Below are 18634 nucleotides of genomic sequence, written 5' to 3'. Positions count from 1 at the left end.
ATCTTTCACTTAGTTAGGAAACAAATTAAGTACTTTTATTCCCTACTCCCTGTGGATACGATACCCACTCATCTGGGATTTTATTACTTCGACAAACCCGTGCACTTGCGCGATACATGCAAGGGGTGTTGTTAAGTTTTTGGTGCTTTTGCCTGGAGTAGGCGTTTAGAGATACTTTGCACCTTGTTTTCTTAGCTATTCATTTATTTATTCTATTTCACATCTTCTTATTCTATCATCGTTCTGATTTCTTTTTCTTTCTTTTGGTGCAGCTCCAGGTTATGACCCGAGGGAACCCTTCAATATTGATTGAAGGAGATCCTGAACTCAAACATTCACTTAGAAGAAAAGGGAAAGAAGCTAATTTGGAAGTAGAGGAATATGAAAACATAGCAGAACAAAATGAGCAACAAAGGACATTATATGATTATGCCAGACCTTCAGTATTGGGGACACAATCGAGTATTGTGTGTCCCCCGATTATATCTCAGAATTTTGAGCTAAAGCCGACATTCATCCACATGTTTCAGCAATCCACACAATTCAATGGTTTGGCCGATGAGGATCTAAACTGTCATATCGAGAACTTCCTCGAGGTGTGTGATATGCTTAAGATAAATGGGGTGACGGATGATGCCATCAAGTTGAGAGCCTTCCCATTTTCCTTAAAGGGAAGAGTGAAGCAGTTGCTACACTCATTACCTAGAGCATCGATTACCACATGGGAGCAGTGGTAGACGCTTTTCTTGCCCGTTATTTCCCTCCCGAAAAATCTGCAAAGCTTAGGAATGAGATCTCGTCCTTTGTAAATCTGTAATTGGAGTCTCTATTTGAGATGTGGGAAAGGTTCAAGGAACTCCTAAGAAAGTGCTCTCAACACGGATTCCCTGAGTGGATGATCATTTAGACCTTTTACAATGGGTTGAATCCAAGCACAAGGCAACTCTTAGATGTGACAGTAGGAGGTACCTTAGGTAGCAAGATCCCAGGTGAGGCCCATCAACTAATTGAAGAAATGGGGTTAAATAGATACCAATGGAATGCTAAGGAGAAGAAAAAGGTGGCCGGGCTCCATGAAATAGATACAGTAACTTCATTGGCAGCTAAAGTGGAATCATTGAGTAAGAAGTTAGATCTTCTAACTTCGAATAGAGTGGCGGTCATGACTACTTGCACTGGGTGTGGTGGAGGACATGCTCCTCCGATTGACCGATCTCCATTGGTGATGCATCTTCGGTTGAGAAAGTTGATTTTGTGTGTAATGCAATGAGGAACCAAGGGAATCCATGTAGCAACACCTAAAATCCTGGTTGGAAGAATCATCCCAAATTTTTTGTGGGGCAACCAAGGTCCACAAAAGGCTATGGCAGCACCGGGTTTCCAACAACAACAAGCCCCAAACATGGAGAACCGAGTTTCAGGTTTGGAGACCCGAATGACGAATTTGGAGAAGGCCTTGACAAGGTTTGTGCAATCGTCAGATACAAGGTTTCAATTAGTTGAGGCCACATTTCACAACCACACCGCCTCTTTGCACAATCTTGGAAATCAAGTGGGGCGGTTTTTGAAGTCTCTATCAGAAAGGCCACAAGGAAGCTTGCCAAGTAATACCGAGACTAATCCTAGAGAGCATGTAAAGGCGATCACTTTATGAAATGGTCGTGAGGTTGAAGGTAGGCTTCCGAGTGAGAAGCCCAATGAAAACGCAACCGAGGTTATAGGGGTTGAAGAGGGAGCAAGCAAACAGAAGGAGGTGGCACCCCCACCTTTTAACCCAAGAATCCCTTATCCCTCTAGATTGAAGAATGACCAAGAGGATGAACAGTACAAGAAGTTCCTGAGTTTGTTCAAGCAACTCCACATCAATATTCCTTTTGTTGAGGCATTGGCCCAAATGCCTAAGTATGCAAAATTCTTGAAGGACTTGTTGAATAACAAGAGAAAGTTGGAGGAGAGTGCTTTAGTGATCTTAGATGCTTCTTGCTCGGCAGTGTTGCAAAAGAACATGCCAAATAATAATAAAGACCCGGGAAGCTTTATTATTCCGTGTAATATTGGCAATTTGGTTAAAGAAATGGCATTGGTGGACTCAGAGGCCAGTATGAACATCATGCCATACACCATCTTCCAGAAGCTAGGCATGGGCGAGCCTAGGCCCACTCGGATGACTTTGCAATTGGCGGACCGAACGGTGAGACATCCGAGGTGCATCATCGAAGACGTGCTTGTCAAGGTGGACAAGTACATATTTCCTGTGGATATTGTGGTGCTAGATGTCGATGAGGATGCGGATGTACCTTTGATACTTGGGAGGCCGTTCTTGCAGACTTCCAAGGTATTGATTGACATGGACGGCGGGGAGCTAACATCGAGAGTTGGAGATGACAAGATCATATACCGCCTTGCTGAAGCCATGTGGCATTCTCTTTATTTCGATGATATTTTGTATTTTCTATACACTACTGATGAGATTGTTGATGAATACATGCAGGAAATGTTCAATCCAGACTGGTACGAGGGTGTGTTCAACCAAGAGGTGGACAATGAAGAAGTAGTGATGCTTGGTTCGACTGAAAAAGTACCATCTACTCCGGGGATCCTGAAGAAGGTGCTCCGGAAGATAAAAAGGGCGAGGAGACGCCACCAGAAATGCTCCAAGACTGTTGGAGAAGCGTGTGAACCGACCAAATTGGTGGAACCATTGTTAGGTGGTCCTAAGCCCGATAATTCCCCCTCTACCTTCAAGAGACATTGCTCATCAGGCTTCCAGGCTATAGGTAAGATGGCAACCTTCATCTATGAACCCCCGTGAGGTAAGACAAGGTACATTAAGCTTAGTGACATTAAACAAGCACTTCTTGGAGGCAACCCAAGTGTTTACTATTTTCTTAGTTGTTAGTTTAGTTTTGTTTGCATGAATAAAGTGTTGAGTGTTGGTGTCTTGATTTTTAGATGTTTTTACTATGATTTTTATTGTGGGTTTTAATGTCATCGTGTGTTTTTATGTGGATTTGGCACAGTTTTGGTTGCTTGAGCTAGTTTCTCATGTTTTTCACTGGTATAGTTTGCATAATAGGGCATGCTTTGAGTGTGTAAACATGTTTAGGAATTTTCTGCAAAGCCTACAGGGTTTTCAAGGCATCCAGAGAAAACGCACGGGCGTGTGGAATTTTTGCATGCCTATGGATTTGTATTGTGAGCTCATCCAGAGAAGGCACAGGGCCGTGGACTCGCCCTTGTGAGTGACCTTGTGACGTTCGGCCCGTGGGTAATTTCTTTACGGGCGTGCGTTTTCCTGTAGAGACTAAGCGAATTATCTCGAGAGCACACAGGGGCATGGATTTGCCCCTATGGGTGAACTTATGAAAAATGCACGGGTATGGGTAATTTCCACACGCCCGTGCGGATCTCTGCAGAAGAGCTCTCTCCACCTCGAGTAGACACAGGGGTGTGCGCTTACTCCTGTGAGTTGGGCATGTGAATATCCACGCCTGTGAGGAATTTTCTCACGGGCATGCGCAACACATAGAAAATTCTCACGGTTGGACAGAGAAGCCACAGGGGCGTGCGGCTGCCCGTGTGGGTCGGGCGCAAGGGCATGGGTATTTTTTGCATGCCCGTGCGAGAGCATTTAGAGATAGGGAGGGTTTTCCTAAGAGCAAAGAGGGGCATGGGTAATTTCCGCAAGCCCGTGCGGATGTACAGAGACACCAAGAGGCGCGAGTTTGATAAGTGCTTGTGCGATATGAATGTGAAGTATTATTTCCTTATGTTGAGCATTACTTTTCTCGGGTTTTTACACTACTATGTGTGTTTTTATGTTACTTTTATGCAGGTTGGGTTGTGAAACCAATTATGAAGGAAAGAAGCCAATATGGATCACAATGCACCGATTACTGAAGAAATCTTGCTAAAGTTCAAACACGAAGATATGAGTCGGGTGCGAGATGCTAGAGTGTGTGCCAACCTCCCCGTATTTGAGTTAGCACAACCATTTGTAGAGGCACAAGGGTAGTCACACTCAAGCATTCCGACTTATGCGCATAGAACAAGATCTCCATCAACTTATCCGTCATTGAAGAAGCAAAGTGATCCACGGCATAAACGTGTGCCAGTTTATGTTACCTCGATGAAAAGTGGATTCGGGAGTATTTTTAGCAGAGTAATATAGCAGGTACTGTAGTAGTTACTGTTCACAGCCGGCCGAAAATGACAATTTCAGAGAATCTGAACAGGCGTGTTGAAATTTTCCACACCCGTGCGAAAATTCCACGGGGGAGCCCATAGGGGCGGGTGGATTCCTGATTCTAGCCCTATTTAAAGCCGATTCAGCCCCGATTTTAGCATTCTTTTCTCCATCTTTTCCCCAACTTGAGAGAGGGTTTCGGCTAGGGTTTTGAGAGGTATTAGCTAGGTTTTTGGAGAGGTTCAACGGCTCCGACATCATCATTTCTTTGGAAGAAGGTTGGTAGGGAATCCTTGGACGGCGAGTAGAGGATTTTCCACAAGACCATCGACACGACTATCGAGGGGGTTTCTCTATGGATTCATTGCTTTTATATTCTATTTTTTTTATTGTACTTAGCTCCATGGAGAGCTAAACCCCTAGTGGGTACTTGGGTATTTGTCAACCCTAGGATGTATTTGTTTCATTGAATCTCTTTATTATGCTTTCAATTAATTGATGTTTGTTGTGAGTTCCAACCTTGAATACTTGATTGTATGAACATTTCCCCTAGAGTGACACTAGGATTAAGAGTTCTTGTTGGTAACCTTGTGAGTGAGTGACACACCACGAGCGTTCGACAAAGCTAAGTTGGAGAGGGTTGAGAGGGTGAGTCGAGAGGTACAGGAGCGTCCCCTTTACCCTCCGACGTGATAGATTCTACCTCCGTTCCTCGAGTTCTTTGTGGCCATAATAGAGTGAATGGTCTAAGGGATGACCTTCCGCTGGGGCTTAGTTGCGCGTGCAACGGAGTGAAGCGTTGAGGTGATCTTAGTATCTAGGGCTTAATCGCGGTTAGGGCCCTTCCACCTGGACCAAAGGGTTAGGTCTATAATTAGGAAGAGATTTATCTCTTGGAATACCTAGAGCTAATTGCAACTCTATACAAGTGCGAGGTTGAGAGGTTATCTAATCTCTCCTCCGGGACTTGTATAGAGTTAGGCATAGTTGACCTTAGATTTGGGACTATGTATTTAAGGATTTCCACGATTCACCATTGCATTGATTAGGAAACATAATAGAAGGTTCTTGCACTTAAATGATTATCCTAGGCGGAGCATTATCTGAGTACCCCATCTTATCCGATTGCCTTACCTCCACCTTTACTCGTGCCCTCTTACTTTTTGTTTTTATTTTTGAGAATTGAATCATTGTCACACATATCACTACTGATCTTTCACATAGCTAAGAAGCGGATTAAGTGTTTTTATTCCCTACTCCCTGTAGATTCGATACCCGCTCATCCGGGATTGTTACTTCAACAAACCCGTGCACTTGCTGGATATTCGCAAGGGGATCTTGTTAGGGTTCTTTCAAAGGATCACCATTCCTCTTTATCCTCACATTCTCCATTCGTCTGAGAGCACTCTCACACCAATTCCCGACCTCGTATTGTAGATTTGGAGTGATTTTTGCCTGGTTGTTCGGCTAGTTCAAGGTTTTCCCATTTCAACTTGTTGGTAAGCCCTATCTTTTGGTTTCTTCGTCAATTCTTGATTTTAATTGATGAAATTGGATAATACTATTTCATTTCTACCATTAGAATGGTTATACATGTTTAGAACAAAGTTAAAAGTAATTTAACAGTGTATTTATGGATTTTTGAGGCACGGCCGTGAGTTTTTCACACCCCGTGGATCCACACAAGCATGCAGAGATTATGTAAAACTGTGCGGATTTCTTTCAAATTTGATCATTTTTCTTTCAAATCCTGGAGATTATAGCACCTCGGTCAAAGAAGAAAGCTGATAAATAGCCGTGTGTGTCGTCCCCCGAGTCCAAGAGCATGAGATTCACTATCACCAAGCATCGGGCTCGTTTTGTGCGTTTGTCGAGACTTAGTTCGGACAGACTCGATTCCTAGACATGAGTATATTGAGAGATTTACAGCAGGGAGATGAGTTCGCAGATGAGGTCGAGGATCTCTTTTCAGTGGGTGGTTGGAGGCACTTATTGTCGACTAGGGAGCATGCCATTCGTGAGCCTACACTTAAGGTCTTATCATCATTCGAGTTCGATAGATCTTATGCGAGATTCGACAACCTCGACGCCATTCAATTATGAGCATTCGGGTATCCATTCTGCATGAACGTCACTGAGTTCTATGTTCGTATGGGCCTGTACGACGACACGTACACAGGTACAGAGGAGTATGGATATTTGCCGACGGATTTCCCACGTCAGTGACTTCGCATCAAGCATACAAGGTTTTATGTGGACATGGGCAGTATGAGCCGGGAGTATCTAAGACCACCAGCCTATCCTAGTTGAGCTACAGGTATTTACACTTGGTCCTCAGCGGGTCTGTGTCAGGTCGAGGCGACAACACCGCTGTTTTGAGCAGGCAAGACTTACTTTATCTATACTCCATGGCCCGCAATGTGCTGATTCACTTGGGGCACATAGTGGCAAACGTTTTGAGGCACCAGGGCCAGTTTGCAAGAGTGGGAATATTATTCTCTGGTCCTAACATCACCAGACTCATCTTGGGAATGGGCTTGCTGGACGCTATACGTGGTGATGAGAAGACGGTCGTGCCTGCTCCTCTGGGATTTGAGACGATCAGGATGATTGGGTTGGTACGTAGATGTGGGCATGGGGCATATATTATAGCTATGTCCACCCTAGAGACCGCTGGGAGCGGAAGCGATGCGGCGGAGGATTCTTGACAGATTCTTAGGCCTCAGTTTGTACCGATGGGGAGCGAAGCACCCCTTGCAGCACAGGAGACATTCTGGCGCTTAGTACCTATTTTTTCTCCTTATCGAGCTCATGATCGTATTGAGAGGCTCAAGAGTGCTGTGGGTGAGCTTCGGACTGAGATCATGGAGCTCTGGGCTATAGAGATAGCGAAGTATACTGGGATGTTAGCCCATTTCGACGATGGTACAACAGCTACTGATATCAGCAGCAGCAGCGGAGCAGTGACCGAGACGAAGCTGACACTTGATTTTATTTTCATTTCTCTGTTTCCGCATTTTATTTTGGATTTGTATTCTCAAAAAGGACTTTCCTTCTGAGTTTATTTTCAATTTGTTGTCTCGAGTTGTATTCATTGCCTTATCTTTTATATAATTGAGTTGTTTTTATTTTATTGAGCTTCACTGTACCCCATCATATATGCATGTAGATGGTCTTGTCAACATGGGAATTAAGACTTTGTCATGGATACGCCCAATGGTGCTTCGGCACTTGGCCGTGTGTACTTCACAACCCGTTGGAACATCACTCCTAAGGACTTAGCTCCATCAAATGCAACACTAGGAGTCAGGGGAGTATTGTTTTGATTGCTTCTCCCACATTTGATTTTGATTGATATACATTATGAGTGAGCTTGCATGTGTACATTGGGGACAATGTACAACTTAAGTGTGGGAGGGGAGTTTTATAGTGCACACATCTCTTTTATATTAGTTTTGATTGATATACATGCTCACATAGCCAATGGCGGTTCACCTTAGTAGCAATGATTGTATTCTTGAGTTTAGGAGAATTTTTAACATTGAATGTCTTCACGCTCTAGTTTTTCTTGAATTTCTAGGAATTTTTGCCCGATTGACACTCACTCTTTAAGCTCTTTTGGAAACTCATGTTCAATGTTAAAGGGACTAGTTATAGTTGTTTCTTTTGTTAATTGTGAAAAAAAAATGCAAAATGAAAAAAGGAACAAAGTTATTTTTTTGTTTAGTTGTGCTTATTGGGTGGAAAGAGCTACCACCTATGAAGTATGAAGCTACTCTTATAAGTCGGATACTAGTTATGCCCTAATTAGCGGCCGCTTTGGAAAGGGCTACCTTAGAGGATGTGTGAAGCTACTACCATCTTTGAAATTTTTATTTCTTTTTGTAGATAAATAAGTCCCATATACTTAGAACTTTTGAAGAGTATACTTTGGGTTGTTTTGAGTGAGTTCACACACTTGCACGATTTCGGGTTTGTTGTCCTTTTTTATTCAAGTTTTTAGCTAGAGCATTGATTTTTCGTATTTAGTGTTGAAATTTCCCTTACATGTAGAATGCTCTCTTTGTATGCTTTGGTGAACCTAAGGCCAAGCACTTCCAATATGCCCTTCGTCTATGCTTTAACGTTTTAATTTTTGCTTGAGGACAAGAAAAAGCTTAAGTGTGGGGGAGTTTGATAAGTGCTTGTATGATAAGAATGCAAAGTGTTTTTTTCCTTATGATGAACATTAATTTTATCGGGTTTTAACGCTAATATGTGTTTATTTATGTTACTTTCATGCATATAGGGTTGTGAAGCCAAATGTTAGAAAAAGAAGCCAATATAGATCGTGAATGCACCAAATTGGAGGAAATCTTGAGATGGTTCGAACGCAAAGACATAAGTCGGGTTCAAGATGCGAGAATGTGTGCCAACCTCCTTTTATTCAAGTCAGAACTACGATTTGGAGGGGCACAAGGGCAGTCACATTCAAGCATTCCGGTTTGTGCATTTATAATAAGATCTCCACCAACATATCCGTTATTGAAGAAGTGAAGCAATCTACGACGTAAACGTGTGCCCGTTTAAGTTACCTAGATGAAAGCATGGATTCGGGAGTGTTTCGGGCCAGTACTATAAGAGGGCACTTTAGCAAAACACTGTAACATTTCACTGTAGCAGGTACTGTTCATAGATGGCCGAAAATGAGCAAAACAGAGAATCCACACGAGCATGTGGAAATTCCCCATGCCCGTACGAAAAATCCACAGGGGCGTGTGGATTCCCGATTCCAGCCCTTTAAAAGCCGATTTCACCCCCGATTTCAGCCCTTTAAAATCCACAAGAAGTAGCGGAGCATCCCCTTTCCCCACTAGTGTGATTTATTCTACCTCCATTTCCTCGAGTTCTTTGCGGTCATAGTAGAGTGAATGGGCTAAGGGATGACCTTCCGATGGGGCTTGTTGCAGGGGCAACGAAGTGAAGCGTTGAAGTGATTTTTGCACCTAGGGCTTAATTGTGGCTAGGGACCTTCCACCTGGACCAAAGAGTTAGGTCTACATCTAGGAAGAGGATTTATCACTTGGAATCCCTAGAACTCATTGCAGTTCTATACGAGTGCGAGGTTGAGAGGTTATTCAATTTTTCCTCCCGGACATGTATAGAGTTAGGCATGGTTGACCTTAGATTTGGGACCATGTATTAAAGAATCTCAATGACTCATTATTGCATTAGTTAGAAAGCATAATAGAGTGTTTTTGCACTTGAAATGATTGTCCTAGGCGGAACAATATCCGGGTACCCCATTTATATCGATTGTCTTACCTTCTCCTTTACTTGTGCTCTCTTTCTTGTTTCTTTTACTTTTGTTTCTTTATATCTTGTCACACAAATCACTATTCATCTTTCACTTAGTTAGGAAATAAATTAAGTATTTTTATTCCCTACTCCCTGTGGATACGATACCCACTTATCTGGAATTTTATTACTTCGACAAACCCATGCACTTACGGGATACACACAACGGGCATTGTCAAAAACCCTAGCTGCTTTGCCTTTCAAACGCTAGCAAAAACCCTCAAAAAATATTGTAAAAGGGTTATTTATAGTAAAAAACCGGGTCTGTCACGTGCCTCCACAGAAGATGTTGGCCTCCCATTGACTGTGTGGGCTAAAAAACAGCCTATGCAACCATGTGGAAATTTCACATGGTCACGCAAACAGTGTTTTTACTACAGTGTTTTCATAACAAGGCTCCACACTCTTCTATTGAGGCCATATGGATGGGGACACATCCGTGTGGTAGGTTATAAGGCTTCTCATAATCTACTAATCATTGGGAATGTTCTTTAATTCTTAACACGAGTAGGGACATAGGAGTGTGATTTCCTTTGTACCCTTCCACTCATAATTTGGCTTAAATTCTCTTCAGAGTTGGCACACACCCCCATGTGCATGAGCTCATCTTGTGACTTGATCCTTATGTTGCCCAAAAACTCCCAAAATGTACCTTCAAAACCTATCTTTGCTTTCTTTTCTTCATTCAAGGCATTCACAACTTATTTGCACAAAAGAACACCAAATACAATTTATGAGAAATAAACTATGGTCAAAATGATGCTCAATGCATATTAAACATATAGAGAAATATGTCTACTCAAGCACTTATCAATGGCCCTCACCATCTATCACTGTATCTCAAGGATACCCTACTGTCCTCGCCGAAGGGACTTCACTTCATTTTGAAGTTCCTGAAAGCGAAGCTCAAGTGGTGGCGGGGTGTCTTTTGACTCACATCAAATTGTGGTTGAGGATCAGTGATGCCTTCACTGATGACTGAGTATCAGATGAGTACAAATTTATCTTTTTATTTCTACATGAGCCCCATAGAAAATAAAGTTGACATCCTAAGTGGTGAAGTACCATGATGACGTGCATACCCTAGATGTAGGCAATCAACCCCATGCCTCGGATCATACCGTGATGTAAGGCCCACCAAAAATGGATCTAAGGTATGCGAATGTACCATGGTGTGGAATTAGGTCGGTGAAGAGGTTCCCGAGGTGGATCGGGTGGAGCTCTATGATGGTATACCTCATGAGGACATCGAAGTATGTCACCACCCTTGTACTGTCACACCAGTCTCCAATGCCTTGACTCAAGAGCACATGTATGTAACGATGCATAGGATCGAGCAATTAGGATGCCTTCCTAAAGTCGTTCATCCTCCTACCAGAGATAATTTTCCAAAACCGAGTATTGGTCATATGGGTTGGGTAGTCCACAAAGAGGTAGTGTAGAGAGGGTGTGTGTGTGTGAACTCTTCATTATAAAGACCTAAGTAACTTCCAAGGTACGTGTTACTTATAGTGTGCATAACCCCAAATGCTTGGAAAACCACCCCGAATGTCTTTATTATCTTAATCATGCTCAAGTCCTCCAAGTTAAACTCATGGTAGGCAGGTTCCTTAATCAAAAACACCTTGTCACCCTGAATGACTAAGACATTTGGCATCATTCATTCATTTGGATGATGCCAAAGGGCTTAGTCCGTAAAAAATCATTGATAAGTGCTTGTGTATAAGTAATATGAAGTACACTTTTCTTACATTGAGCATTACTTTTATCATATTTTATAGCTCATTCATGTGTATTTGTGTTATTTTGTACATTTAGGGTTATGGAGACAAATTTAGAAGAAATGAAGCAAAAGTAGATCACAGACATGATTGTTGATGAAGTTCTTAGATCAAACAAAGGTGAAGATACAAGTTTTGCTCAAAGACATATGGGTTTGTGCCAGCTTCTATCGTGCTCAAGTGAATACACAAAGTGGAGGGGCACAAAGGCAGTCACACTCATATGTTCTGACTCGTGCAACATTGTCAGGAGCTTCATTAATGTAGTTTCATTGAAGACCCGACGTGATCTACTGCATGGATGAGTGCCTAGTCATGTGGCCTCAATTAAAAGAGTAAATTCCGAGAGTTCCAGTGAAGTACTTTAGCAGTTTACTACAACAAAATAACTGTAGCAGTTACTGTTCACAGCGTGCATGAAAAGAAGTTCTGGAAATCCACACGGCCTTGTCAAAATTCCACACGCTCGTGTGGATACCCAATTTAAGCCATATAAATACCGCTTTGAGTGTTTTCTTTGGCGATCTTCTTCCGATCTGTGGTCTATAGTTTGGGAAAAGTGCGGCTAAGGTTTGGAGACGCTTTTGCTGCGTTTTAGGAGCTATTCTATGGCATTCGACATCTAGTTCCTTTGGAGGAGAACTATTAGGTTAGCTTTCATTTGCATTAAATCGGCGAGGTGTGCCCTAGGTTTGACAAGGGAACCTTTGGAGAAGACAAGTCGGCCACGCAAGACCATCGATATAGACTATAAGGGGCTTTTATTTATGGATTGCTTGTATTTATTTTTGACTTCATTGTTGATTTTGTATTGCTCCATGGACAGCTAAACCCCTAGTGGGTGCTTGCACTTGTAAACCTTAGGATGATTTTGTTTCATTGAGTCTTATTATGTTTCCTTTAATTGATGTTTTAATTGAATTTCAATCTTGTATGCTTGTTGATTTGATTTTCCCTTAGAGTGACACTAAGGTTGAGAATCTACCTTGGTAATTCTTTGAAGAAGTGACAACTTCATTAGGGTTAAACTTAGCGAGATTGAAGAGGGTTAAGAGGGTGAGTCGAGAGGCAGTGGAATGTCCACTTTCCATTTCAATGTGGTTTATCCTACCTCCACGTTCCAAAAGTTTTTTGCGGTCACGATTGAGTGAAGTGCCAAGAGACAAACTCCACTAGGGCTTAGTTCTGTAAGCAACAGAGTGAAGTGTTGAAGTAATCCTTGGTGCTGGGGCTTAATCGTGACTAGAGGCCTCTCGCCTGGACCAAAGGGTTAGATCTATACTGGAGAATAGGGTTTATCACTTGGAATCCCTAGAGCTTCAAGCAATCCCACACAATGTGAGGTGTTGTGAGTATTCCTTTCCACCAGGGCATAGTGTAGAGGGCTAGTCATGGTTGATCTTAGGTTTGGGACCGTGTGTCTTTCGATTTCCATGACTTATTAAACTTCAATTAGGAGGCATAATATTAGTCTTGCACTTGAAACAATAGTCCTAATGTGAGCATTGTCCGAGTACCCTACTTTATCATTCATTACATCTCTTTTCTATTCTTGCTTGTTCTCTCTTTTCTTTACTTTTATTTACATTGATACTTTGAATCACTATCACAACTTGGTTTTCACTATAGTTAAGTAGCAATACTTGTGTTTCCGAGCGACTATTCCCTATGAATTCGACTACCCACTCACATGGGTATTTTATTACTTCATTGACCCTCGCACTTGCGGTACACAAGTTGTGAATCATATCTTACCAGGGTATTTTATTACTTGACACACACGTGCAAGGGGTGTGTCAATCATATCTTGCCTTGTGTAATGGTTGTGTGAAACGTGGCTCGCCGATGAGTGCATCATAACACCTTGGCCTTTTTAATACCACTCATTTATTTGGCATACCTATCAGACACAAGACACAAGATCAAACTATAAATTAAGCAAACAAGAATTTAGAAACTCTAATGATGTTATATGACTATAAGGAAGTCGGATGGTGCAAAAACATTTTGCAAGAGTCTCCCTTGTAAATGGAGCTTTCAAAAATTTACAAATGATGGTAAAATGCTCTTGAAAATTGCACAAATCATATCCAAACATTCAACCACAAGATTGAAGCACTAAAGCAAGTTAGAGCCAAACCTTGGGTTAGGGCTTGAAAATCCAAGATGAGATATGGCAAAAAAATGGTGAAACTCCAAATAAACCACAAATTGAGTTTGGAAGAGGTGGGAGAGGAGAATATAGGAGAAAAAACTGAAGAAAATGGTGGAAAAATGAAGAAAAATGGTGGAAAAATGAGGGAGTACAAAGAAGGAGAAGATGAATAATGGAAGAAAGGAGAGAGAAGACAACCACTTAAGGCCGTCATGGCCTTAACTAGGTAGCCAAGGCTATAAGCCTCATGGGGCCCTTGCAGTCGTAGAGGCCCATGAGTGCTTCTGCCCTTTTTAAGCCTGAAACACCCCTTGCATGTGTCTGCAATTGCACAGGCAGCTCAAGTAATAAATTGTACCCAATGGGTAGGGCAGTCAAATCCACAGGGAACGAAAGTACTAGTAATAACTACTTCTAAGTTATCTAGTCGAATGAGTTAGAATATGATGAAATGAACTAAATCATGAAAAGATGAATGTCACCAGCAAATAAGCAAGAGTAAAAATGAAGGGAATTCCCAATCAATGAAAATAAGGAGTTCGGGGGATGCTCCTCCTAGCATTCAACATTAAGCACAAGATTCACTAAGTGTTCCTAAGCTGAGCTAATTAAGTCATGGAAAAATAAAGAAAATCAGTCTCTATCTCCAGATAATTAATTCTAGTCGCCTATGAGCTACCAGTGGAGAAATCTCTTAGTCTCAACACCTCACCACATATGTCCACAAAGTACTCTATGGAATCCAAAAGGTGTATCTAATTCCTAAAGATAGACCTAACCCTACTTCTAGGTGAAAGGGCCCTAACCCTCTACGAGGTCTCAGTGGAGAAATCTCTTAATCTCAATGCCTCACACCATATATGGTTGCTTAGATCTTAGTGAATACGGTGATAGAATACACCAATCGGTTAACTTCAAAGCATTGACAAGTCAAAACACTCGAGTGTAACTGCATTTGTGCCCCTCCAAACTATGTATTCTCTTGAGCACAATGGAGGCTGGCATACACTCACGTGTCTTTGATCATAACTTGTATCTTTGCGTTCGTTCACTCCAAGATTTCATCAATAAAATGCATCCATAATCTGCTTTTGGTTCCTTTCATCCACTATTGTGTCCACAACCCTACATGCACAAAAGAATTCAAATACACATGTATGAGTGATAAAATCTGAGAAAAGTAATATTCAATGTAAGAAAAGAATACATCATATTAATAGTACAAAAGCACTTGTCAGTGTCACCAAAAACTGAGAAATCATCCATAAATAATTAAATGATGTCTTCTACCATGTCCTCAAACTTGCCATCATACACCTCTAAAATGTGGTTGGCGCATTGCGTAACCCAAACGACATATGACGATAAACAAAGGTACCATATGGGCAAATGATGGTTGTTTTCTCTTGATCTTCCTGGGTAATGGGGATTTAGAAGTAGCAGAAAAGACCATCCAAAAAGCAATAGTATAAATGCCTTACTAGGCGTTCAAGCATCTGATCAATGAAAGATAATGAGAAGTAATAATTCCTTGTGGCATCATTATCTTGTCTATAATCTATGCATACCCATCACCTAGTGACAGTCTGATACACCCCTTGCCTATCCGTACCGCAAGTGCACGGGTCGTCAAAGTAATAAAATACCTCGATGAGTGGGTAGCTGAATCCACAGTGAATAGTTGTTCAGAAGTACAAAGTATTGCTATCTAGCTAGACTAAAAACCAAGTTATGATTTGATTCAAGATATTAGTGCAAAGAAAAGTAAAAGATAAAAGAGAATAAGCAAGAGTGATTAGAGAGGATAATCAATGGTAAAATAGGGTACCCGGACAATGCTCACCCTATGACTATTGTTTCAAGTGCAAGACAAATATTATACCTCCTAATTAATGTTTAAAGAGTCATAGAAATCCAAAGACACACTGTCCCAAACCTAAGGTTAAATGTGACTAGCATTCTACACTATGCCCCGACAGAAAGAGATACACTCAACAACTCACATTGTGTGGGACTGCTTGAGGTTCTAGGGATACTAGCTAATAAACCCTATTCCCAAATATAGATCTAATCATTTGGTCTAGGCGAAAGACCCCTAATCACAATTAGGCCTCAGTAATAAGGATTATTGAACACTTAACTCTGTTGCTCATGCAACTAAGCCCCAATAGAGTCGATCTTTTAGCACTTTAGTCTATCATGATCACAAAGAACTCTTGTAACATGGAGGTAGGATAAATCATGTCGGAGGGGAAAGGGGACGTTCGGCTACCTCTCGACTCGCCCTCTCAACCCTCTTCAACCTTGCTAAGTTTAACCCTAATAAAGTGTCACTCGTTCACAATGATTGCCTAGATAGATTCTTAACCCTAGTGTCACTCTAAGGGAAAATCAAATCAATGAACACAAAATATTGAAACTCAATTAAAACATCAATTAAACAAAATCATCCTAGAGTTTACAAGTCCAAGTACCCACTAGGGGTTTAGCTCTCCATGGTGCAATATAAAGTCTGAGATAAAATAAAAAATAAATGTAAGCAATCCATAAAGAGCTGCCTCATCTTCTCCAACGACTCCTTTGTCAAGCCTAGGGCCCACCTCGCCGAATCAATGCCGATAAAAGCTTCCCTAATAGCTCTTCTCCAAAGGAGATCGATGTCAAATGCCATAGAACCGCTCCTAAATCCCAACAAAAGCCTCTCTAAACCCTAGCTACGTTCTCCCCAAATGATAGGCAAAAATAGGAAGAAGATCACCCAAATAAAACTCTCAAAGCGATATATATAGGTCTGAAATCTGGCATCCACACAAGCGTGTGGATTTGTAGGATTCAATTTTCTTGCTCGCTATGAATAGTAACTATTGTATTGATTTGCTACAGTAACGTGCTATAGTACTTTTGTAAAAATACTCCCGAATTCATTTTCTTCATCGAGGCCACCAAGTTAGGCACACAACCATGCAGTTGATCACGTCGCATCCTGCTATCAAACACATTGACAAAGCTCTTAATAATGTTGCACAACTTGGAACATATGAGTGTAACTGCCTTTGTGCCCTCCACCTTATGTATTCACTTGAACATTTTTAGGTTGGCACACACCTACATGTCTATAAGGACAACTTATGACTTGATCCTTGTTCGGTCCAAGAGTTCTCTCAATAATAGCGTCCATGATCTATTTTTGTTTCTTTTCTTCCATACTTGTCTCCACAATCCTAGATGCACAAAAGAACACAAATACACACGAATGAGCCATAAAATCTGATAAAAGTGATGCTCAATCTAAGAAAAGTATACTTCATAAAACTTATACACAAGCACTTATCAAACTCTACCACACTTAAGCTTTTGCTTATCCTCAAGCAAAAATAAAACAATAAAGTATTTAAGAGAAACAATTGAAGGTGCTCTGCTTTAGGTTCACCAAAAATGTGCAAAAGAAGCATTCTAGAAGGAAGGGAAATTCAAACATCAAAAAAGAAAAATCATTGCTCTAGCTAAAAACTTGAATAGAAAAGGACAACAAACCTAATATTGTGTCTGTGTGTGTAAGCTCACATCAAGTCAACCCAACATGTACTCCTCCAAGTTCTTATTAAAAATGACTTATTTAAATAGAAAAGGAGAAGGTAATAGCTTCACACATCCTCTAAGGTAGTCTTTCCTAGGCGGCCACCAAGGTGGCTTTCACACTTTTGAAGTGGTAGCTCTCTACCGTGGTAATAGCTTTTACACATCCTATTAGATATCTCTTTCTCTCATTAGGGCATAACTAGTATCCGACTTATGAGAGTAGCTTCATACTTCATAGGTGGTAGCTCTTGCCACCCCTAATTCAAACCAAAATAATGCTAAAATAGTATAGAACACATGTAATGTGAACACCCCTCCACACTTAAGATGTACATTGCCCTCAATGTACACATTCAAGCACAATAAAGATTAAAAACAACTAAAACATGTGTGTGAAGATGGGAAATTGAAACAATACTCCCTAGAACTCTTAGTGTTGCGTTTGATAGAGCTATATTCATTGGGAGTTGAGTTCCAACGGGTTGTGGAGCACACACAGCCATGTGGAGTACCACATGACCATGCCAATGACAATTCCTCAATTCCAAGACTCATAAGACCATCTGCACGTATAGACAAGGGGGTTCAGTAAAGCTCAACAAAACAAAACAAATCAAATCGAGTCTATAAAGATATGAAAATTAAATACAACTCGATACAACTGAAAACAATAAGATAAACACATAACAGAATCCTTTTTGAGTAATACAAGTCCAAAATAAATGCAAAAATAAAATAACAAAACACAAAGACAAAGAAACATAAAGACGCCTCAAGTGTTGGTGTCATCTATTGCTGGTGTTGATGCTACTACTGCGGGTGATGTTGGAGTTGCTGGTGGTCTGAAATTGGTGATGTTGGAGATGTCGGTGAAGCTCAGGGTTGCATAATAAATGGTGAGATCACATCTCGCTCAAGTAGTTGCTGTAATATGTCGAGATGTGCCATCACTTTTGCGTGGTTCACAGTCTATGTCGTGTGAACCTTAGCCAAGTCTGCCTATAGTACCCCTACAGCACTCTCGAGCCTCTCAAAACGATCATGGGCTCGCACTGGAGGTGGCTTCTGTACCATGGGGGTACCTCTGTATCCATCTGCTACTATTGTGGCTGATGAGAAGGCTGTGAATCCTCGGCGTCATGTCCCTAATCCTTGGTTATTTGTGGTGGTGGCATGATCATCACATAAACACCATCTCTATACATTCTCACCATGCTCATCAATCTTATAGTCTCCAAGCCAAAGAGAGATGGCACAATGATCTTCTCAGCCCCTCTGATAGTGTCCAATGAACCCATCCACATGATGAGTAGAGTGATGTATGGGCCTGAGAAGAGAACTCCTATCCTGGAATACTGCCTCTGGTGAAGCAGGTACTCAGCCATGATGTGTCCCAGATGGAGTAGCTCACTCTATATTATATAGTATGAATATAACAACTCCTAACAGCCCAAAACTCTAGTACTGTCACCATGTCCACTCACTAATTGGCTAAGAACAATGTTGATATATCTGTAGGCCGATTAGGAGAGGCAGTCGCCTTGGAAATTCCAGGCTCATACTATCCCTGGCCACACAACATACGGTAAGAGCGTT

General features: G+C 41.4%; 1 non-coding gene across 1 annotated transcript; it reads right to left on the bottom strand.

The window, feature by feature from the left end:
* Positions 1 to 778: 778 nt before the first annotated feature.
* On the bottom strand, positions 779 to 885 carry LOC120271374. The gene has a single exon (XR_005539985.1). It is a non-coding gene; the product is annotated as a small nucleolar RNA R71 (small nucleolar RNA).
* Between the last annotated feature and the right edge of the window lie 17749 nt (positions 886 to 18634).

Source organism: Dioscorea cayenensis, chromosome 10 (genome assembly GCF_009730915.1).
Source record: "Dioscorea cayenensis subsp. rotundata cultivar TDr96_F1 chromosome 10, TDr96_F1_v2_PseudoChromosome.rev07_lg8_w22 25.fasta, whole genome shotgun sequence".
In the NCBI taxonomy this organism is placed as follows: Eukaryota; Viridiplantae; Streptophyta; class Magnoliopsida; order Dioscoreales; family Dioscoreaceae; genus Dioscorea; species Dioscorea cayenensis.
This window is presented reverse-complemented; position numbering and strand designations above follow the sequence as displayed.